Source organism: Sinohyriopsis cumingii, chromosome 12 (genome assembly GCF_028554795.1).
Source record: "Sinohyriopsis cumingii isolate HCF-2022 chromosome 12, ASM2855479v2, whole genome shotgun sequence".
Taxonomy (NCBI): domain Eukaryota; kingdom Metazoa; phylum Mollusca; class Bivalvia; order Unionida; family Unionidae; genus Sinohyriopsis; species Sinohyriopsis cumingii.
Genome location: NC_142972.1, coordinates 75,057,176 through 75,081,876, shown reverse-complemented (window position 1 = coordinate 75,081,876; position 24,701 = coordinate 75,057,176). Strand labels below are relative to the sequence as shown.

The 24,701-nt window shown below is 34.4% G+C and overlaps 1 long non-coding RNA gene across 4 annotated transcripts in view; it reads right to left on the bottom strand.

Moving 5' to 3' along the window:
• The window catches only part of LOC149786764 (uncharacterized), a 60,686-nt gene extending 39,700 nt beyond the window's left edge, over positions 1–20,986 (bottom strand). For all 4 annotated transcript variants that reach the window (XR_016425030.1, XR_016425027.1, XR_016425028.1 and 1 more), the window contains exon 1: positions 20,803–20,986. This is a non-coding gene — a long non-coding RNA (uncharacterized LOC149786764). The remainder of the gene's footprint in view (positions 1–20,802) is intronic.
• Positions 20,987–24,701: the final 3,715 nt, after the last annotated feature.

The following is a 24,701-nucleotide window of genomic DNA, read 5'->3' as shown; positions in this document are numbered from 1 at the left end:
ACTTCTCGAGTAGTCTCTATTCCTGCTCTCTCCTAGAGACTCGGGAGTAAACCACACCGGAAGTCTGTCCCCTAAAAGCTTCCTCTGAAAACACAAGGACGTTAGCTTATTTCCTTAAACAACCATCATTCGTCAGATAAAGGCTATTACATTTTTCGGTCACGCATTCGTGCACATCGAAATACCCATACACTCTTGTATGGTAAACAACGTCGTAATATATCACGGTATCAACCACTTATCATACAGACATCAATAGATTGCGACACATCCATATATATATTCTTAATCTCATTATCCTGAACAATAGCACAGCAAACAGACGCATTTCTGTACATTACACTCCAACAAGTGTACACAGATATTCAAATATCCATATTAACTAATTTTAAACACTGCAACCATTTTCCAAAGTTACAACTCAATTCAACAGTTGCAAAATCTAGAATATCACATGAATAAATGCAATAGTTTACTACGAATTAACCAAATAGCGAATTACAATATTAATTCTAACTGCGAGCTAGAAATCTACATAATTCTTTACATAATCATAGCTCATTTCTTAAATACTCATGTAAATTAAAAACTACAAAGGTGTATCTACATACTAACGATTCTAGTAATGAAGTATACATTCTGCACATAATTACAATTACAATGCCCTAATATTCTGCAACAATCGAGCCAATAACTCACTGACCTTTACGAAGCTTTATCTTTCCTTACAATTTCCTAAGTTTTCCCGCCAATTCACGAGTGGTTTCCCGGAGTTATGACAATAACTTCTCAGCACGATGTTTCACAATGACTGGGGTTTCTAGTCTAACGTACTCAGTTGCTCACACCCTCTCTCGATTCCGATCGGATATCGATTATACCCTGTTCTATTCAATTTAGCAGACAATGCTCCGGCCGTCTGTCAACGTGGTGAGATTTACGACGCCAATAAGGGTCCTTTGTTCTTGAACAAAGCTTTCAACGTCCACGTGTGATTTTTTACACCCAACACGCGAGGCTCTCGTAACAATTACTATCAGGACAACTATAGCCGCGACGTCTAACATATATACAAGGCTTCTAACCAATTCATTTGTTCTTGACTTACATAATTGCGGGCAGGCAACGTGACATAGACAATCATTCTAAAAAGCTCGGATAAGTATAAGAATTAGAGTCTCTGCAAATCCGAATATTGTGTCAAGTGGCACCATCATTGTGATCTGATGTGATCTGTCTGTCAAAGCAATTCTCTTTAGATTACTATCATTGTAGATGGTTCGACCGTTAATTAAAATAACAATGTATCGAGCTCTTGATAGCATTTCAGCTGTGTCAGCAGCAGTCGCTGGTTGGTTAGTTTTAATTGTATCACACAAATTTATTAATGCGGTTCTAGTGTTATCAACTTCATTATCAATGGATGCTGTTGTTCCATATCTTACAAGGAGAAGTGCTTAAAACGCATTACCAAAAGCACAAGTTCCATCATCGTTATCACCAGCAACAGGTGCATTGACGTTCAAATCTATTATATTAGTATCTCCAGTTCCAGTGTCTTTATACCAGAACATATTTGTTGCTGCTGATCGTGAGTAATCGTCTCTGAACGACACCACGTTAAGAATTGTACTTGCAACTGGCAAGTGCATGGAAATATCTTCTATAGTTTGATTAGCAGGTAGATATAAAGTTCTTCTAAACAAACTCCATCCGTTATTAATAAGTGTAAGTTTAGAATTTGCATCTACTTGAATTACACCTAGAACTTCGAGTACAGCCTTATGCGGTAATAGAAACACGTTCTTGTCTCTTGTGTTAAAAGTTCGTAATCCAGATTTGTTAGGTTCGTTTGATGTTTCGTCGAGATATTCAATATACTCTAACTCTGTTGACGATTCGTCTATTGTGTACTCCTCGTCTCGATCAAAGTAATTTTTAATCGACATCTTATTGTTCTCGATTATATAGAATTACTAAATAATTGAGATGTTGATTTTAGGTTTAGCTCGTGTCATCGGCTTCTTAACAATTTCTTTCCCGGCTGGTGATAGCAGGATTTCTTTTTGTCTTTTTTTAACGCCTTAGTTGTTTCTGATGTTGGTGATATTTCAGAAATTGCTTGTTTTATATCCCTATCGCTTACGATAGGTGTACTCGTTTGTTCACCCTTAATTGTATCAACAATCTCCTATCCAAATGATGAACCTGCTGCAGAAGAAGCTTTAGGCGCTATTTGTTTTGCAATTCCAGGTACATTGTTTTTATTACGTTAGAGAATATATTTCCAAAGAAACTTTCTATGATATTTCTGTGATAAATATTTCATTTCATTGTTTCATTTTTTTGTACAAAAATACCTGATAAAATTGACTGTGATCAAAATAGCTGTGGTGAGCTCACTGACCTCAAATGCAGATAATATGTTATAATTTCGTCATTGTGTTTTAATTGCAGACAGGATTGGTCAGTCAATGTCACCGTGATATAAGATATTTGATTTTCAATACTAACAGGATAGTAGATTAATTGTCTTAGATTTCCTTGCATTAGCGTTCCAGGTGGTCCGTCAGGAGAAAAACTGTAGACAGTTTGACCTTTACTTGCACGTGATGTATACGACCCGTTGGCAATGGAGCAGTTTATTAAAATCGAATTTATTTCCGTTCTATCAACTGGTAACTCGCCATCGTATGACATGGAAGCACTTAGAACCGTATTGTTTTCGAGAAATTCCTAAAAACGGCCCGATGCTATTTATGGTACTGAAATCAATATTAAAACCATTTTTCAAAGTGATTCTGACACGCAGTGGGTTATAGTTTGGAATGAACTCACAATTATCTGATGTAGGTTCAACCTTAGTTGTAATTAATAACTTTATTGCCTTATTAAGATCTGTAATGACCACCCAGGTGGCCTAGTGGTTAGAGCGTCCGCCTCGGATGCGGAAGGTGGTGATTCGATCCCCGGCCGAGTCATACCAAAGACTTAAAAAAATGGTACTAACAGCTTCCTTGCTTGGCGCTCAGCATTAAGAGGCTAGTGTTAGGACTGGTCGGCCTTGTCTCAGGATGTGACGTGGTGGGACATCATGCTACATGTCTGCAGCATGATGCCCCAGTGCTAGAAATCATTATAAACTGCCACACTGCAGACATCGTAGTGATATGACTGAAAAATTGTTATATATACGTCAAAAATCCTAATCACACACACACACACACACACACACACACACACACACACACACAGATCTGTAACGTGATAAGCGCCTTGTTGTATCTTAACAGAAGTCCAAATCCGGCCAACTTGCTGTATCGATTGAAATGTAAAATCATTATTCAAATTAGTTCTGATATTTGCCATAGCATGCCAAGCAGTAGTAGCTGAAACTAAACCTATTTTATATTGTTTATCGCTGTCAAGTTCGAGTGGTTGATTATAAATAAATACGCCGTAGTCTCTGATGAATCAAGCAATAACGTTGTTGATGACATTCTTATTTCATTTGACAGATAAAACTAAACTGCTAGCAGTTCGTGCTTTGCGGACAACGAAATAAATCACTATGTAAAATATAATATTCACCGAATGTTAAATTAAGGGTTGTTATGAGATTATCTAAAATTTCAACAATTTTATCGTCAATTTCTGTGTTCGTATTTCCATGTTAAATATTGTTTGATTCGTTATAATTAGGAGATTGTCTGATCTTATTAAAAGCCATTCCATATTTGCATTACAATTCCTAGTTTTTCGATGTAATTATCTTCCTCAACTTTATTCATTTCTTTTATATCATCGACCCTTAATTTATTCGAGCCAAAACATGGCTGCTCAAAATCTCTAAACTTGGTAACATCTACTGGATATACAGCTTCTCTCAGTAATTTATTGATCGTTTCCAGAGACAAACAGCCACATATTCCGCACTATCTCTAGCCTGCTTTTCAATTTTTTTAATACTGCAGCTTGTCGCACAGCTGGATCTCCTATTTGCTCTGCAACTTTTATTCCTCATCTTCAAGGATACCTCGTAATCATTTCTCTGATAATATTTCAAGATCTTCCAGTGATACCGCAGAAATAACTGGCTGATTGCCAAGTACTGCTTCGATTACTGGTCTTAAAACTCTTGCGGTTTCTTCTGCTGTCTGCTGCAGACCTCTACGTTCCTGCTCAGCCGTCTTTTTAAAAGCTGCTTTAGTTACAACAAATTTCGTTAGAACTTCTATTCTTTTTTCCTCCATTTTTGTGTTTTATTTATTTTGTTAGACTACGTTTAGATGTTTACCGTAAGATCGGTTACCGTAACATTATGTTTGCAGTCTAAAACCCTGTCTATTCCACATCTGAACATACGATTTTGATTTCTTGCTAGCTTATCAAAACAAAAGAAAAAACAATACTGTGTCCGCCATCACCAGTAGCGTTATGATAACGTTCGGCAAATTTATACTTTAATAAACCCCCACACTGCTGTATGTTTGGTAGGTCGATATTGTCTAGTCCGGCAAATATTATGAAGCAACCACTATTTCGCCTGATGAACTGATCAATGGTGGAGAAGTCTTGAGCTAGGTAGATTGCATTTTATTTTATGTTGCGGGACAAGGAAAAATACGATTTTATCTTGTTGATTTCTCTATTGCTGAGCTGAATGTCATCAAACACATTTATTTTATGTTCGTCAGAACCAAGCATGGCAATGGGAATTAAATTTATGGGTTGTTTTATGGTACATATATTGTCGCCTATGCCGTGTTCATTTCTCAGATTTTCGTTATATTGGTTAAGCAAGTTCGTACTTAACTTGATCTGGATTTATTGTGTAGCTATAAGCTCGATCGTTGTTGAGTAGGTCCCTAAGTAACATATTAGTCAGAAAAATAATTTTGTCTGGTCCAGTTCGTCCTACTATCAGATAATGAAAGTCCGGTAGGTCGGGGTTATGCTAATGTTTGATTAAGCGCTCCGTGTCAAAGTTGATTTTGCTCATTCTTTGCCAGGGTATTCACAAAATTGTATCTTGCGGTCAAGGTTAAATTTTATCAGGCGCTCAAAGTTAAATTTTATCTCGCAGCTAGAAATAAGAATGAGCTATTACAGAAATTTTGGTACGTTAATTGACAGCTTAACCGAGAAAACAGCTTCAAATACGACCACTATGTCTGGTGTAAGTTTAATAAATAGTATCAATAAATCTGGGAATACAATAATAGGAAACTTAAAAATGTCAGGTTAGCGAGAGTGCTAGACCATGAAATTACGTATCCACCAATCAATCCAGCTAACTCGCAAGCAGTAAGTTTTGTCCAGCTTAGTGGTAATGGTAAGTTATCTTTATCGGGTGGAAAGATGACTGGAAACATCAATAAGAGAAAAATATATTGTTAATCTTGAAATCAAATACCCCCCCCCCCCAACATAAATAATTCACAAGCGGTACGTTATGCACAACTTAGCCAAGTTGTCATTATCTGGTGTGACGATGGCTGGAAATACAGATATGGGTCGGAAAATAATATTTAATACCCAACTTGACCAGTAATGATTCTGTAACAAATCTAAAGTTTGTCCAGGATATCTTTGTAATAAAATCCGATGATAATATGGTGGTAAATATGGATATTGGATCAAATAAGGTAATAATTATGGCAGTTCCATCAGCGGTATCAGATTTGACAAATACAAATTATGGTGGTGATGACATAGCTACAAATATTGCATCACGAGTAGCAAAGTCCGGTGGTACGATGACAGGTATGTTAAGCATGGGCTCGAATAAAATGACAACAACTTATAATCCAGTCGCCGGATTTGATATAACACCTACATTTTTGGTTGACGCTGAAATAAGTGCACCATCGGTAAGTACAATTACTTCTGCGGATTCTAATTATCTTAAATATTCCGGTGGTACGGCAATATGTGTGATCTATATGGTTGTTAATAAGATAACTTCCACGCATGTGCCTGTTTCTGCATCCGATCTTACCAATAAACAGTATGTGGATATTGTTACCGAATCGCAAGCGATTAGTGGTATTGCAAAACCAGCTAAAAGTAGTGTTGGTCACATTCCACACCTCGCAGATGCTATAAGTTCTCTTTCGGATTTTGTTGCAAGTGCATCAAATTATTATCAGGAAAATAAACGTTTAAGACACTAACCTACGAACAACAGCATATCTAGTATTGATATACTCCCTCACAATTAACATAGAAAAGTATAACGTATATCACATTAATGCTGCACTTCACGTAGTATCACAAATTGAGTCCAAAAAAGACTGATGCCGAACGAGATATATTTATCAAGCGCTTGAAGAAGCTACACAATTGAAACCTGGAATGATGAAGAGTATGAAATGCATATCAGGTCCAAAAGATTTCATTGAAAAACTATACAAAAGAAGCTATAAATTGTTTGACAGAAGTAAAATATAAAAATATCAAAGAGCTGTTTGCTAGATACATAACTCTACCCGCCATAGATAGAGGGCAGCAGATATTCACGGTCTTTTAATTTTTGCAACAGTTTATACAATTCTCAGGCAGCATCTAGTACATAATTTTTTAATGCGGTTAGTTATCTTATGTTGTTAGTTATGTCGACGAAACAGAAGATATTTATCGTGATAGAGTCAATGATATTACTAAAATGCCAACACATTTTAACCCTCCATTTTCGTCCTCAGCTTTAACAGACATCCGATATGATGATACCTCATTTGAAGTGTATGATAAGTATAGAGATTTTCTTGCTGATCCTATTAATAAAAAAATGTAGTGCGCTGATCGATAAGGTTTCCTTCGAGGGCATTTTTACTACGGCGATTGAAAGAGTTACAGAAACAGTTTCATAATGACGAAAAAAGAAATAATACACTTCAATCATATTTTATCAGGTCTACAAGACAAAGATAGAGACGAGCTATTTAAATACCAAAAAACATTACTGTCAGAGAAGCTAATAAATTTTATAGCAAAATAATAAACATGCTGGATTATATACCTATGATACTAACAAAGACTAGAATTATTTCAGTTGGGGGGACATTAAATCCATTAATTTTAATCGTACCTGGGATAGGTATTGTTTATCGGCGGTTCATAAAATATCGGGCCAAAATGTGAGCACAAAAATGCGTCTCGTAAAATAGCAATACGAATTGCTCGTAGATATGATACCGAACAGAGATGTGAAACACGAAAAACGATACTCAGTAAATTTTGTATGAAATTTCTAGTGATTTCATTTTTAAAAAATAAGGATAGTAAAATTGTGTGTGAAATATGAAAAAATAATGGAAGATATTACAGTGGAAGATACCACGTTAAAGGTGAAAATAATTCTTTTCCTAGGTAAGCAAATTACAAATATGCTTCACAATGAAAAGCTCAGTATGTATTTCAAGAACAGAAATAAGATAAAGCTGTCTCTGGTTCGCAGAGAAATTTCGGATTATTTTAGTAAGCTTACTTGGGTCACAGACTCACTTTCTGATGCTGTGGATAATCTTTTTAATCCAATATCACAAGAAAAATACACGAAGATAACAGTGGACGATGAATTGAAAAAAGTGTTATGTCGATAAATCCATAGTCTCACATGGAAATTTTTATCAAAATGCTAGAACCTGGCTGCCTCATTAGTGGTAAGGTTAATCTCTAAAAGTTCTAACAGATTAGCAAATCCCAGCGAGTTATTAATAGCGGATTGGAATTTTGTGTGAAATTAGGTATAGTAATTTTGTGTGAAAATATACACACAAATCGCCAGCAATTTCAAGTAAAAACCACAGTAGTAGCATACGATGAGCGTTTCTATTCCAACCCTATTTTGTATGAAAAAGATGATGATTCAGTGGTAGGTCCATGAGCTAGGTAATCAATACTGTAATAGATACTGTTGCCTCAACAAAGTTGTTTTCGTTTTTGTTTATACTAACACGGAGGCCTGGGAGGGGGTAGAGAAACCTCATTATACTCTACTACTGACTCAAGGTGGTAATGTTTGATTCAATTGTTGGAAAATCTTTATTGCTCTCTCTCTCTCTCTCTCTCTCTCTCTCTCTCTCTCTCGTTAAATAATATACCATATCTTCAGAAAAGGAATTTATCCTGGTAAGAATTATATTTTTAGTTGAATTCTTCCAAATATTTGCTCCAAATTAAAACTTCCGTTAATTGTAAACCAAATAGTCAGAAAAGTCGAACGTCATCAACTTTATTTTAGTCAGCATATTTGTTCGTTGTCTCCTAAAAATTAGATAATAACTGTTATTTATATTTATTTTATATGGTTTGTTAATTAGTTTATTTTATTATTTTCTTATTTCATTACATGCTATTGTCTACTAACAATGTTTGTTGGACTTGACCATTTTCAAAAAATTGTGTACAGTTCTGCTTGACCTTAATTAGTTGGTTTTTTTTCTTATTTTATTCTGAGTAAACAACAAACATATAGCTAAATTATTCTCTGTGTGTATGGGTTTATAATCAGAATTATTATTAATAGAAGCAAATATATTTATTTGGGTCTAGGTCTAGGTTCTGGAATTTCCTCAGGGTATTTTACATAATTCAGGTTGTCGTTCTTTTGTAAAAAATCAGGATCATTCTAGAAGGTTATTTTTCTTTAATTAATAGGTTTCTTTTAGACAATGCTAATTGTGACGTCAAGTAGAGAACTGTACAATCTTCTAACTTCGAGGATTATTTCAGTCGTACTTTAAGATCTAGCATTTATGAAGTTGTAATACATGTTGTGTCCAGTTGTGCTGAATTTTCTTTTTTCAAATTTTTGAATTCAGGTGATTATTTTCTCTGGAAATACAAAAGTGCTGTAATAACATTCTTTGATAGAAACATTCATTGGATTTCATACTGAATTCAAACCTGGAATTATGTTACTGGAATCAACAAAAGACTGTTAGCACATCAACACTCTATAAGCTACCATAGACACATCATCGCCTTCAGTTTTTGGATTTATTCTGGACTTCTATTGAATTTTATTCATGACTTTAAATTAGTAGGACTTGTGTAATTCTTGGATTGTTTGATGATTTAATTCGCGATACCGTAAAGGAAATAAATTATTTGTTGAATTTTACAATGTTTGTTGCTTTTCTCTCTTTTATGTTACTTTTTTAAGAGCATACACTCGTAACAGTAACAAAAATCCTCAAATGTTATTGTCTCAACAGATTTTGTACAACTTCCGTCAAGTCTCACAGTGTGTATCAACCACTGATGCAACAGTACGTTTCAATGATATAATTATGGTGATGGTTGTGCTAAGGCTGGGCACAAAAACAAGAAAGGTCGTTGACAGTATCATTCATACATCATTCGGATTCATTTTAAAACACTTTTGCTTGTTCCGTTAGACCGAATTAGTCCAACACATAAAAATATATTTAATCTCTCTCTCTTTCTCGCTCTCTCTTCCACTCTTCCCTCTCCAATCTCTTTCTTTCTACAATGGTTAAAGTACAGTGATTTATTATTATTTAATTTTTCCGTGATTCTTAAATTTATTGATAGAGAACGGCCACTACAGATAGACATTAACGTTCATTCTTCAAATTAATGCAAATTAATGCAAGAGATGATGTGTACACATGTGTACACCATTATGCATTAAAAAGCCAACATCATCACACTAATAAATGTTTTAATTATATGTCGTGACTTTGAAATTACCGGGATTTTGGCGGGATTTTGGCGTACATAAATAAGTCACTTCGTGGATAATTAAAAAAAAATAATTACGCACGTGAAATATGATCTGCCGAGAAGCCAAAAACTCTCGCATTCGAGCCAAAACTTATCCTGGTCTCATATATACCGCCTGGAAGACTGATGTTAAAAAAGATGTACTGATTTAATATAGGGCAAGACGATATCTATATAAATTAAACAATGCTCCTCTTCAACTAAAATATACGTTTTTCATGGTAATGAAATTTCTATACAGCTAAAGACATTGGCAGCTGTCAAACATGACACTAAATTATTTGCATATGAAATTTCATCTAGGTTAGTTTGATTTTCCTTATATCTTTCTGAACGAAAAGATACCAAAGTCGCAATTAATAAATAGTGAGTCAAACCCTTCTGAAAAATAAATAAATAAATAAATAAATAAATAAATAAATAAAATCTTTCAAGAAGAACAAGTGATACGAAGTCGTATGTTAGGATGTATATATAAACTAACTGCCACTCAATACTGAATGCATCAAGGATGTAAAAAAAAATATGACCCCTAGATTTAAGACCTTAATAGTTCACACAGTGTAATTTACGGCAGTAAATGTTTCAATCATATAATAACAATATTGATAAAGGAAGACTTCTACCATTCATGGACAAAAAGTTTGCAATCTGTTTGGCAGACAATATTATCGCTTGAAATATGAAAAGCAAACAGACTGAGCTAAATCTTAAACACTGACACATCCGAAGGTGGCATCCGTTAGCTTCTTCAGCTAGCTATCCTACCCTTTTGAAATTCCAGGTAAGCGGCAACGATTGAGCTATACTCTAAAACATGCGTTGAAATAATTAAATCAGCAGAATGCCTGAATGTATTAATTTTGATTTTGTTTATTTTTAAGAAATTAGTTAACCTACTTTATTTATGATATTGTGTAACCTTAGAACAAGCCCTAGATTATAAAAGAATGATTATGCTACAACATTTGAGTGGAACAGTAGGAACTCGTGCCACATCAGGTAACCAAGATCACTAAACCCGTGTATGATTCGTGCCATCCACCCCTCACTCTCATTTCCGTCTTTTTTTTTAAAGCAAAAAGCAAATTTATTCCGCTCTTTTAAAGACATTTCACAAGAATCATAAAAAGTTGAATGTATGAAAGCTATGATCACTTTGAACACCCTAGATGGAATGTAATATCAATAATAGAAAATAGACAGTATAAGACCCCGTACATCGTTCTGTTTAAGTTTTACCAGAGGAAATTCATATATTGCACCGGTGTCTAGTACATATGCGTTTAATATAGTATCATCTTACTTTATTGTTCAAGCTATTAGGCAAAAACAGGGTTTCTGTACTGAGGACAAAGTAAGATAACTATGAACAGATAAAAACTTCATGTCCGCTTTTATCACCATTATGAAAGTTGATACGCGACAAGAATGATATAAATATCGAATCAGCATTGAGCTAGACTTTATTTTCCATCCATAAATATTAATGTGAAGAGGAATTTAAGCAAAATACAATTACAATATCTGGAGTTTCGACTCAAAACAGGAAAATATAACCTGTTCACGGCACTAGATCAAAAAGTGTAACCCTGACATCAACTGCTGTACCTTTTAGAATGTAAATGTGCAGTAATCAAACTTTATCTTGATTCTTGTGAAGAGTGATGTTGACAATCAGGGAGGTTTTGCCGCTGTATATGCTTGTCATGAAAAGCAGCAGTTACACGATACAAAATTAATAGAATCCTTGATATCAATCGATTTTGTTGTTGTTGTTGTAGGGTTTAACGCCATTTTTCAGCACACGATAGGCTATACATGGCGGCCAGTATTAATAGTGGAGGAAGAACCCGGGAAAACCCCGGAAAGAACCACCGACCCACGAGAAGCTACTGGCAAGCTTTCTCACATACCCACATTGGCTGAATCCTAGACTCGAACCCACGCAGACATAGGTGAGATGACAGTGATGCATAACGGAGAGCGCTTTAGACCACTCGGACACTCGGGGCCCCTATCCATCGATGTAAGGTTCAACATCCCCTCCACCGCCGTGGAAATTTTGCGCCAGTCACGAGGCTTCGTGTAAGATCTCGAAGATGGAGTTTTCTTGTTAGCACCAATAGTCAAGAACTATCTTTCTTACAATGCTGAAGAAATACGAGGGTTTAGATTATTATGTCATATTGTGAACTTATGCAACATCAAAGCAACACAGCACTAAATATTTAAGCACTTTAAGCTAGAGTGCAAAACGTACGGCGTATACTAAATCAGTATAAACGTTATATGACAGTATAAGTCTTTTAAACCTTGAAATAACAGTGGTCGTGACAGACGAGGTGAACAGTGTCTGAATGAGTACAATGGCAATGAGTATACAGGTGACACAACAAAGTACTGTTTTATCCCGATGATTATTCACAGCACCAACACATTGTCATATAATCTTAAATTCGATTTTCATCAGGAATTGAGTTTCATTCATAAAGAATAATGCGTAAATGAATTTCTAAAAACAATAGCAATTATTATAAATGATTCTTTTGCTTGTAGCTGACATGGTAGATGTACAGAATCGGTCACTATATTAAGTGAATAATGTCATGTTTGTAGGAAAATAAATTCCACTTCTGCACGCTTTATGATGTAAATATGCTTCTTTTCTTAGTTATTCTAGAACGAAAGCTTAAATGATGATGGAACTCTGTTTTGCCCGTTTGTCTACACTATCATCGCAGGAAACGGCCCTGTGATTAAAGACACCAGCCACTGATGAAACACAATATCTTTGTTCTCGACTGGGAAACACAACAGTTAGAAGTAGGAATGTGAGAAAATAAAACGCACGAATTTATCACGACTCTAGATTGGGATCCAGATTGTACGTATATTTACTTGGGCCACTTCCGGGAGATATAAATCACCCTATCACGAATCTAGACTGGGATCCAAATTGTACGTATATTTTTACTAGGGCCACTTCCGGGAGATATAAATCACCCTATCACGACTCTAGACTGGGATCCAAATTGTACGTATATTTTTACTAGGACCACTTCCGGGAGATATAAATCACCCTATCACGACTCTAGACTGGGATCCAAATTGTACGTATATTTTTACTAGGGCCACTTCCGGGAGATATAAATCACCCTATCACGACTCTAGACTGGGATCCAAATTGTACGTATATTTTTACTAGGGCCACTTCCGGGAGATATATGTCACCGTTGAACATATATAGTTTTCATGAACGGCACTATTTTCATCTTACATGGATGTTCGTGATATGGTATACCATGATCGCTAGACCATACGCCAGAATACCTAGAAACGACTAAATGAATGCTATGGTATTATGTATTTCATTCAAAATTACTTCAATTTAATCATCTGTCAGTCTACATAATATTTTGTCGTCCTTTAATTGCTCAGATGTGATATTCAAATTTTTAATTATCATGTAATAGAAAACGTTGTGTTCAAATAACATTTTTAGAAAGGAATTGCCACTGGATATTAATTGCATCAAGGATATACAAATAATATGACCCCTGGATTAAAGACCGTTAAAGGTCATCTAATGTTAAGTACATTTCATCTTAAGTAGATAAAGCTTAACATTTATATTCATTTATAAGTTGAGTCCAACAGCAAGCAACATAGACCTTGATCTGCATGGCATAATGCACTATCAGACAACGGTCTATGTTGTTTGTTCAACTAATTATTGCTTGCACACTGAATAGACCCAAGTCTCCCGGCGCATGATCCGACGGCAGGTCTGGGTCTGTACAGTTTGAAGTTGGATTCAACTTAAGAGCGAGAACGGACGATTTATTTCTTTTACGATTTCCCTATGATGGTTGAGCATTTTGTTCCGTAGATGAGTTAAATCCATCAAATATGTTAGGTTTTACATCTTTTGGGAGGTCCAGATTGCAAAGAAATATGAACTGGATTTTCGTACTTGAGAACTCTCTGTGGATAATATTCGCATATGTCAGTGCCGGAATAATCAGTTTGTGCCTACATAAAAGGTAATTAGTGCAGAAAATGGAATAACTGATACTTTTTCAGGTGACTCTGGGGCAGGTAAGTAACTATTTCAGCCCCACAGATTGAAATATCATTCAGAAAATCAAAGTACATAAAATGCCATTAAATTATATTAATGTCTCAGTTCGTCAGTCAACAGTATCTCAATTCTGCAATATAGGTATTTTATCAATCATTTATGCATCCAGGGAAAATACATGCAATTCCTGATTGCCATCATCAGTCAACACTATCTTAATTCTGTATTACAGGTATTTCATCACATCGGTCTATAGCCTGTCACTAGATAAGATTTTCGGGTTGTTTTGAATGTCGTGCTAAACGTGCTGAGGAAATGACAAGTATTAATTGTATATACGCTTCGGTAAAACGTAGGTTCTCAAGAGAGGAACGAACATAAAGATTATATAAATTCTACACTCAGAATGGGATTTTAGCTTATTTAACCACTAAAAAAAAACCCTGAAAATTCTTGTATTCTTTTTATATTATTTTTACCCAAAAAATGTATCTAAAAGTGCACAATCCCGATACATTGGCTTGCAAATTAATCGAAATTTCAAAAATATCATATTCACGAACATATTAATGTGATCTAACCTCCATTATGTGATCTATGCACGACTATCTGTGGATACAATTGTAGTACTGAGTACTAAGTTGGTTTCTTGGCATGATTGAGGAACAAGTCACCGGAGGACTTAATTAGAAGTACTCTAGTCTATCATCCGTAAAGTTCTGGTTTTCTATGTTGTTAATTGAAATAATTGACTTTCTGTGTTCTGTAATAAAAACACTATTGGTTTAGTCTGCTTACATGATTTTACCTTGTACACTTGCGTATATGTCGGTTCTAAATGTTGACTAAATTATTCAGATCATCCGTCGCATAATGAGCGGGAAGTTTTGAGTCAGTTACATTTGTCATGTCTAATCAATGCAGCAAGTAGCAACGATCCTAGCTTGTCTTGTTGTTTTGTGACGGCAGATGCTGCTCTATCTTGTTGGCATTCGGACCTACCCTATACATGATTATATATACTAGTAATATCGATTTAATTTCACACGGGATTATTTTGACATTGGCGAAATATTTTCATCTTTATGAACAGTAGCATAAAAATCACGGCAAAAGTTGCTGATATAAGATCACAGCATTTCAAGCTCTATTGCCAAGCAGGTTGTAAAAGTAACAATGTTTAAGACTAAATTTTCTATGACTGTACACAAGTTGTGTTGCTGATTGAAAGTTATAACACACAAACACATAACCACCCACAAACACGATGAGCATTGGGAAACAAAACTTCGGAAAATATGATGAAACGAAAATAATTGAATTTTTCTTATGATAAGGACCAAATGACGGTCAGTTCTGAATCATTAGATAGTAAGAAAGATACTTTAATGTCATAATTCCGTATCATAATGAGCTCAAGACAGACAATCTGCATAATATAATGCAATAGATTGGTAACGACATTTTTAAAAATTGGTTTACGCTATATTGTATTATATTTTGTCCACATTCCTTGAAATTACGCTAATATTTCCCCTATACGTTCATGTTACTCAACGTCAGATCTTTAGAATATGTAAAGATTTCATCATGTATTTAATAACACATCGGTGTTCACAGTAAGAACAACTTGATTTCTGTTCCCTATGCTTTATTGTAAGTCTTACTGAATCCTACGCAACATTTCATTAGGTGTGTCACGATGATATATATAACGAGAAACTAACTTTGCGTTATCCAGGTTTTACAGTAAAGCTTGTTCAGTCCTACGTGAACATTTCACCAGGCGTTTAATTCAACAATGATGCTGAACAGTAAGACTAGTATTATGTTCTCCTTGCTTAACTGTGAAGCCCATTGAAACTGAACTGATGCAATCACGCTACAATCATCTTCTCAGTATTAAAGTAACGTTGTGTCCCCGATGTTTTACTTTAACCAACCTTGTGTACGAGATCAAATATTCTACTACTTTAATGTATGATAATCTGAGAAAGAACATCAGTAAACCGACTGAATATTTTATATTGTTTCACTGCATTTATTACGCAATTTTACAAGGCAAGGGGGCCCCGAGTGACCGAGTGGTCTAAAGCGCTCACCGTTACGGATCACTGCCATCTCACCTCTGTCTGCGTCGGTTCGAGTCTCGGATTCGGCTAATGTGGTTATGTGAGAAAGCTTGCCAGTAGCTTCTCGTGAGTCGGTGGTTCTTTCCGGGTTTTTTCCGGGTTCTTCCTCAACCATTAATACCGGCCGCCATGTGCTGAAAAATGGCGTTAAACCCTACAACAACAACAACTACAAGGCAAGAGTTTTATCTGATCTAACTCTTAACTCACTGTTTTATAAATGACAGAAATGGTTTGTAATTTCTTCATAAATATGTATATGTATTGTGATACCAAAGATAGCTTATCTATTCTTCTTGGATGTCTGTTATTGAAATCGTCGCTTTTTTCAAACACTGTGTTGCGTATTAAAAGCCTGATGCTACTATATACCATATGGTTCACATTTCTACCTCACTGTTTCCATAGATGTCTCTTTTTCAGGCAATTGTTTTCAAAATGGATTAAATATTGCACACGTAGAAGATTATATTATATGAGACGTGTCTTCCAACAACTGTTTAAAACTTTGTAGTACATGATTAATGATAGAGAAATGGTTTCTTTTAGAAATAACGATCAAAGGCAGTCTATAATATTAACAATAGACTAAACGCAGGCCAGAGAATGCCATAAAAATCATTAATGGATAAACAATACAGATATTTTATAATGATTTTTCTGCAATCTAGAATAAGATAATCTCGTTTATTGACGATCAATATCTTCTGCACAGTTCCACTTAAACATCTGTTTCGTCCCAAATTAAGCGCCGTTGCAATACATGCCGAAGTTTTTGAAGCATTTGTTTACCTGCATAACAGTTGCGCTCACACGATGATTCTGATATATTTAGCATCGTCTTTTCTTGCATTTTTCACTACCATGCAACAAACCAAGCCTAAAAGAATGTTTTTATTTTAAAATGTAACTATGTGTTGTGTTTTACAGATTGAAATGTTTCGTTATTATTTAAATAGTTTAGCCATAATATACCTTTCCTTTTTTATTAAATCCCAATCGAACACCTTTGATCGTGGAATATTGGTCTGAAAACACTAAAAGCAAACTACTAATTACATTTAGCTGCCATTAGTTACTACTGAATTAGCAGTGATGCGATTGGCAATCTTCATGATCAATAACAATTTTACTTTGCTACTAATAATCCATTAATAAATAATATACACTGCAGTGTGAATACATCTAGAATATGATAATCGCAATGTCTAAAGAACCTCATAAAAATACAAGGCAGACATGTTATGCGCGGTGATGAAGTTGTGTGTCGATGCTTTGCGATGATTATGTGGCTACGGATTATTTTAACTCCATGTCGTCTGGAATTCATTCTACAATTAAAACGTAGATCCAAAGCCATACAATACTACACACCTAATTCCTTATTAAACCATAAAACATAGGTTCCGGATCAAAACAAAAGCGACAACAAAAACGTTCTAAGAATTCTTTTGTGTACGATATCAATTGTGTATGATGATACGAACAGTGAATCTCACAAGTTTAATTTATTAGATAAGAAATATCGTGAAATGAGTATTGTTCAGTTTTGTTCGACCTGCTATCAAACGAAAGCTAAATAGTCTGAGTGTATACTTATATATTTTCATTTACAAACAGAAGCAGGAATAAAACTACTCGAATTAATTAAACTGAATTGTTTGCCTGATAATTTGTGGTTTTGGATCAGTGTGATGTTTGTTCTTTCAATATAAAATTATAATGTACGGTATGAAGTGTGCCATGGTATTTGATTTATCTGAAATGACAACAAACTTGAACGTCAAGGCCAATCCGAGAATATCAATAAATCATAAATCAACAATACCTGAGCCAACTAATACAAGCATTTAATCAGACACTTCTGCATTTCTGGATATGATATCTCTTCTGTTTGCATTCTAATGGAATCCCTGATATTCTGGTGAAAAGAGGAATTTTACATGGTTTCGTACACACAATAGAGCATGTAATATTTTTTGGATGCCTATATGCCAGTCAACATCACGTGATGCAGTACAATGAAATAAACATCCTATTTCCTTTTTCATGAAAGGATTGTCAGTCACCATAAATCACAAAAACCGTGTTGAAAAACCCTCCAACTATTGTAGAACAATATTGACTTAATTTGGCAAACTTAACCATTAAGATCAAATATGTGTTCATTGTCTAAATAAAAACGTTCCTAATCTCTTTGAAAGATTTAGATTATACAAAAATGCGTCCTGTATTCAGATCATGCAACAATGGAGCCCAAACATACCATCGATGTTCTTTTATAAATCCAGTCTAACTGCAAACAATATAGACCCTGATCTGCCGTCGCATTATGTGCCGGTAAATGAGGGCCTATGTTGTTTTGTTCTACTGATTAACAAACTATATAGCCACATATTTGCCAGCGAACTACGCGACTACAGATCTGGATCTATGCGGTTTGCAATTTTGAACTCGACTGATAAGCGAGTACATACGTTATGTGCTGAATAGCGTGCAAGGTTATAATTCAGTCGACGTTTTATATCAACTACTGCCAAGTAAGAAATATTTTTTCTTGGTAAAATTGGTGTTTTGGGAGTATGTGAGTGTTTTGTGTGGATAATGTTTGCCACTGACACTTAACACCCAATATATAATACCGTGTATTGTGGTGGACTTCGCTTCATGGATATTCATTATCCATGAAAAGAGGAAGTGCTGAACGATCTTCCAGAAATATTTACGAATATACAGAATATTTAGTTATCTATCATCGTTATAATCTGGTAGTGTGTTTGTTTCTTTTTATGTTTTTCTTTTTTTATGGGGGACGCTGACAACAGCATGGCACACAATAAGTATTAGGTTTTGAAACATCTTGAAACTGTTATTAGATTATTGCTGATCTCCTCTCTATAGCGATTTTGATGGAGGTTGGGAGAAACGCTTTTTCTTGACAACTGATCAACTATTTTAATATATTAACAATACATTGGAGTCTGAATACGTTCTTCTCTCTAATCCGTTGAAACTTTATCTGAAGGTATTCCTCACCATGGACAAAAATCTTTTATAATAATGTCTTGAAGTTGCATCCATCGATAATTAAAATATAATGATTTTTGATGGTTACAAGAACTGCCAATTCCAAGAAAACGGCAGTGAGCTTTACATACGAGCACCGATACTCCATATTTTGGAGTGAAATGGTAAAGTAAAAGAGCAGATAGAACATTACATATCTTTACTGCCCAAGTTCAAAGTAACATTGTCGCTGATATTTACATTATCCGCGTACTTCCAAAGACTCATGAGTATTTTTCCACTCTAAAAACTCTTGAGTAGGTATTTTCATTAACACTCGTTGCTGCTTTGAAATTCCCATATAATAAATGCATATTGAGAAACATCAAATAAAAGTCTGAAAGCTGCAAGGCTGTGCAACTAATCAAATTTTATTTTATGTGAGCAGGCGTGGTGCAAAAGGAACCTTAGTTTGTTTCATAATTTGCAGATTATTGCCAGGAATCCGCTCGAATTAGGATGGTTCACAATTATATTAAAAGTCTATACCGAATACACGTAACAGAGAGGCAAGTGAAAGATTTATAACTGACTTTTTGCACTCCTTCAGAACTGCCTGTTTAATACCGACTACAGGTATGCTTGATGAACCGAATGATGTCAGGTCTTAACGAAAAATATTTTGCTGTAGGTATTCCCTGTGCAGATGGGAAGTTATCTTTATTTAATTCTTAGGCCTGATCAAAGTCTTATAGTAAAAGGCATTATATATATATATATATATATATATGAGAGAGAGGGAGAGAGAGACAGAGACAGAGAGAGAGACAGACAGACAGACAGAGGCTTTCCAAAGTCATCACATTCTTAAAACTATTCACAAATCGTATTTTCGACAATGGGGAAAATTTTAAGAACCCCCAACCCCCGGAGATTAGAGGGCATATCTCCATGGACAACGTTAACAATAATTGCTTATATTTATACAAACTGTGTGTTCCGACAACTTAACGCTTTACATTTGGCGACATTAAGACATTTGTCGCAAAATTGCAACCCTCGCACTATAAAAAACTGATATATGATCCACGCCCTGCATCCAGTACTCTATAACAACGATTGACAACTATAATGTATTAAAATGTATGCTTTCGTAGTTCTGTTTGCATTAAACTTTTGTTTTGTTCACTTATAACTTTGTGTGGAAGATCTAATGACAATTTAACACAATTGCATAAAATATACATTTCACGAAACGAAGTCAAGAACATACCTGCATTGACATAATGCACTCTCGATTATTTTTATATTGTTTAAAATATCTTAAATATTCTTTTCCTGATAATTGTGTGTTGCATATATTCAGTCTCGGTGTTGTATATTCATTGTGTTTCTAAGGTTTCGAGCTTCAGACCCATCTTTGAACTGTATTCTATATTTGTCTTCTGGAAAAGTGAGTACCATTTATTCAGAATATGGACTGCTGTCCATCATTCATAAAACGGAACCCACAGATGAGAATGATCCCAGTCAACCGAAATTTGTACATCATTTTAGTTAGATGTGATCAAAGGAAAATACACATATTGAATATTGAATATTTCTTTCGCGGTTAGCTAGGTGAAAACTGCATCCAACTATAGTGATTTTGTTCCAGTGTGTTTCATGCTTCTGTTTCTTTCTTTATTTATATTGTTTTGGTTTATTTAATGACCATGGACATCAGAAATAACACTATTTGATAATACATGTGTACGGTACACGTAGATATAGAAAGCCACATAGACACTGAGACACACTACAATGATGTTAAAAGTATGGACTGACCTTCCTTTCCAATCCTGTATATTAAAAGTGGTATCATCCTTCTATTCAAACAATTTGAATACATCCCCACTTCAACATCGGTAACAAAAACACGCTGCAAATATTAATACATTTCATTTTTTAACTGAAATAAAAAGAACAACGCAAACGTTTAATTTAAAACAAAAAGATGGATGTAAGCAAAACGTACTGACGAGAAAATAAACATTAAAGGTGTGCGCCCTACAGTTTTGTACTTAGCTATTCTTTTTAAAGACGTTGACTTTTTCTGTTTCCTCGCTGGTTATCATCCCTATTTAAAAAAGACCTTGTTTATTTGAAAATTAACTTTTAATTCCCTTGACTTTGGTCATGGATGTAATAAGTGTCATAGTTTCTACAGCTTCGCCTTAATATGTCTACATCTAAACACAATGTTAGCTCCAGTTGACCATTTTTACTTCTAGGACATCAAAGGTACAATGAAGAAAAAAACGAGCCTATAGCTTGTAGTTTTGAACTCTTTATATATTTTATAACCGATTCATTACACTTTAAGATGCTGATATTGCCTAATCAGCGAAATTCGATTACCTAATTTAAAAACTGCTAAAGTAAGTGTACTTTGGACTAGTACAGGTTCATTTTTCGCGCAAATTGGATCACGTACAATTTCCATAAGGACAATATTTACAGACATTTCAGCAACAGTACATTAAAGTTTGCATAGATGTATATTATCATTATCTCCATTTTGCATGTTGCAAATGCAAATAGATTCAATTTGCACGTCACTCTCTCAGATTTACATAATATATAGGCTATTAATATATATAGAGCGAACCGTAGATACACAAACACATATTCCAAACACACACACACACACACACACACACACACATATATATATACACACACACATATATATATATATATATATATATATATATATATATATATATATATATATATATATATATATATATATATATATAAGTGCTCTTAAAACTCACTTCTTTCGACTGCAACAACAAATTTAAAGACCTAATAATGTTCCCTACTTAAATATTTTCAGCATGTTTTTTATGTTTTTTAATTTCATGGTGTTTGTTTTTTGTAATAATATCATTATATATGTTTTTTATGTTAAAGGTGTTGTATAATGTTGTAAAGCGCTTAGAGCTTCTAAGGATTAGGCTATAATCTGTCACACTGCAGACATCGTAGCGATATGACTGAAACATGGTTAAAGCTACGTTAAAAATCCATATCACACACTCACACACACACACACACACACACACACACACACACAAAAGTCCTTATCATTATTATTATTATTATTATTATTATTATTATGTGCCAATATATATATATAATTGGTAATCGTCCCCACTATCATCATCGATTCCATGTTAATATATTTTTCATTTCTTTTTGAATCCATTAATGATATAAATGTTATGAAGTTCACTGTCCTGTGATTCTAGTAAATAATAGAATCATCTGTAGTCATTGATTCGATAAGTTTATTTTATTGGCTGTTAATGGCTTCTACGAATTTACGGCGAAATGGCAAAGATTGCATCAGTTTTCCTTCAACAAAGTGATTCTGTTTTGTTTTCGATACTGTAGAACATTTATTACGTGTTATAAAATAAGAAGGGTTGGTAATTGTAAAATTTGAGTGCGTAGATCTTTATTTTGAAATTTCCTGTCCCATATAGAAAGAAACGACCAGAATAAGACTTGATTCAAGCAGAACTAGAGCACGCCACAACAGTAAATATAAGCACATACTTACCTCTACAAACAGCTCTAAGTTCAGTTTCTTCCCCGTACCATTGGCACTTGGAACGTTTGGAAAGTACCAAGAGATGACACAAGAGTAATGGCATGAATCAAAGATAAATGGCATGAAGATAAGATAAATGGCATGAAGCAAAGATAAATGGCATGAAGATAAGATAAATGGCATGAAGCAAAGATAAATGACATGAAGCAAAGAAAAATGGCATGAAGCAAAGAGAAATGGCATGAAGCAAAGAGTAATGACATGAAGCAAAGAGAAATGGCAAGAAGCTAAGAGAAATGGCATGAAGCAAAGAGAAATGGCATGAAGCAAAGAGAAATGGCATGATGCAAAGAGTAATGACATGAAGCAAAGAGTAATGACATGAAGCAAAGAGATATGGCAAGAAGCAAAGAGAAATGGCACGAAGCAAAGAACAAATGGCCCGTAATAAAGCCGTAGCTGAGGTTAATATGCATGTAATGTGTGAAAAGGAAGGAATTTAGTTTCTGTATTGCATATATTGTTTGATGCTTGTTCTGTTTTGAAGGGTAGTGTTCAACACATTATTTTGTATATGATGTTATGTGTTTGCGCTGTTTGGTTTAGGACAAAACAGTTTTACGTTTGGTAGAACATACGAGAAAGTTTTATAATCACATAAATGAGAGTACCAAACAAAGCAAAAGTAAAAGGAAAATGTAAATACAGAAGGGATAGGTAACTTCTACCTATGTCGTATTTTAAATATATCCATATTACGTAAGTAACACAGTGATCAAATATCGGAATGGGAGTACTTAACATATGCACCAAATCATTTCTAATATTAGGAGTCGAAGATGAAATGTGTCTATCAACTTTGAGAATACAATTGGATAGTAAGGCATCTTGGTTTCGACATCCAATTTCACAATTTTATCATATTTTTATACTATTTATGATTCACATTTACATGCTGAAAGATCCAAAAATGTATTCACAATAATATGCACATACATACATACATACATACAGACATACATACATACATAAATACATACAGACATACACACACATACATACATACATACATACATACATACATACATATATATGTCTATTTGAATATTTTGCCTTCAAAGCTTTTAATCAATTTTTATGTCTCAGCTGCAACAAGCGTCATACGTACAGCTTTTTTGGTGTATCAAAAACATATCCTTAAAAACACATCCTTTTCCTACAAAATAACTTTCACTATCAACCAATACTGGCCTCCCAAACTGCAATTGGTACCGTGTATCCTATATCCACTCTTGATTTTCTTGAAAGACCTAAGAATAGTAGCTCAATGCATAAGTAAGCAATGTGCATAGTCCTGCTTGTCAAAGATGACATTAGTGAATATTAAATTATATTGCAAGTTCATGTTTACCTATATAGCAATGGTGTATATAAAGCAACATTTAAGTATTTTGAGCTTTACATATTTAAGAAAATCGGAAAAAATATTAAATTAAAGTTGTCTAAATAGAGTCACGTTTTTAATTTCACATCTCACTTCAATTTAATACTGAAATATTTTACTATCCTTATCACCTCATGTAATTAATGAGTAAACGTTCAAGGTGACCGCCTATATGTACATGCATTATTGTAGAAAAGGAGATTTAAATGACAGAAATTACTACAAATTCTCCCTAGAATACATATAATTTAACACTAAAGTTTGGTAGGCATAAGTCCATTGAAATACAAAATAAGAAGTTTCAAAACTTTCACTGAAAGAAATTAGTTGGATGCAAAGTCATGAGAGGTCATCTCCATTAAGAATGGTGGAAGATAACAAAGTGATCATATCTGAAGCAATATGTTTCAAAATACAACTTGCAAATATCATATTGATTACCATAATTGCTCTATAAATGTTAAATTGTATAAACTTTATATAAGTAATTGCATAGATATAAACCAATATGCAAAACACTCCACTTACTCTGGTCGAATCTACACACTCGACACAAACTGCAGCCCGTCCCCCTTCTAGGCAACACGTGATATATCTGAAGATTGTTTAATAAAACACTGAAAGTCACTCTGGTTTTTTGGAGAAAGGTATTAATTTTGCTTTATTTATACTATCATTATC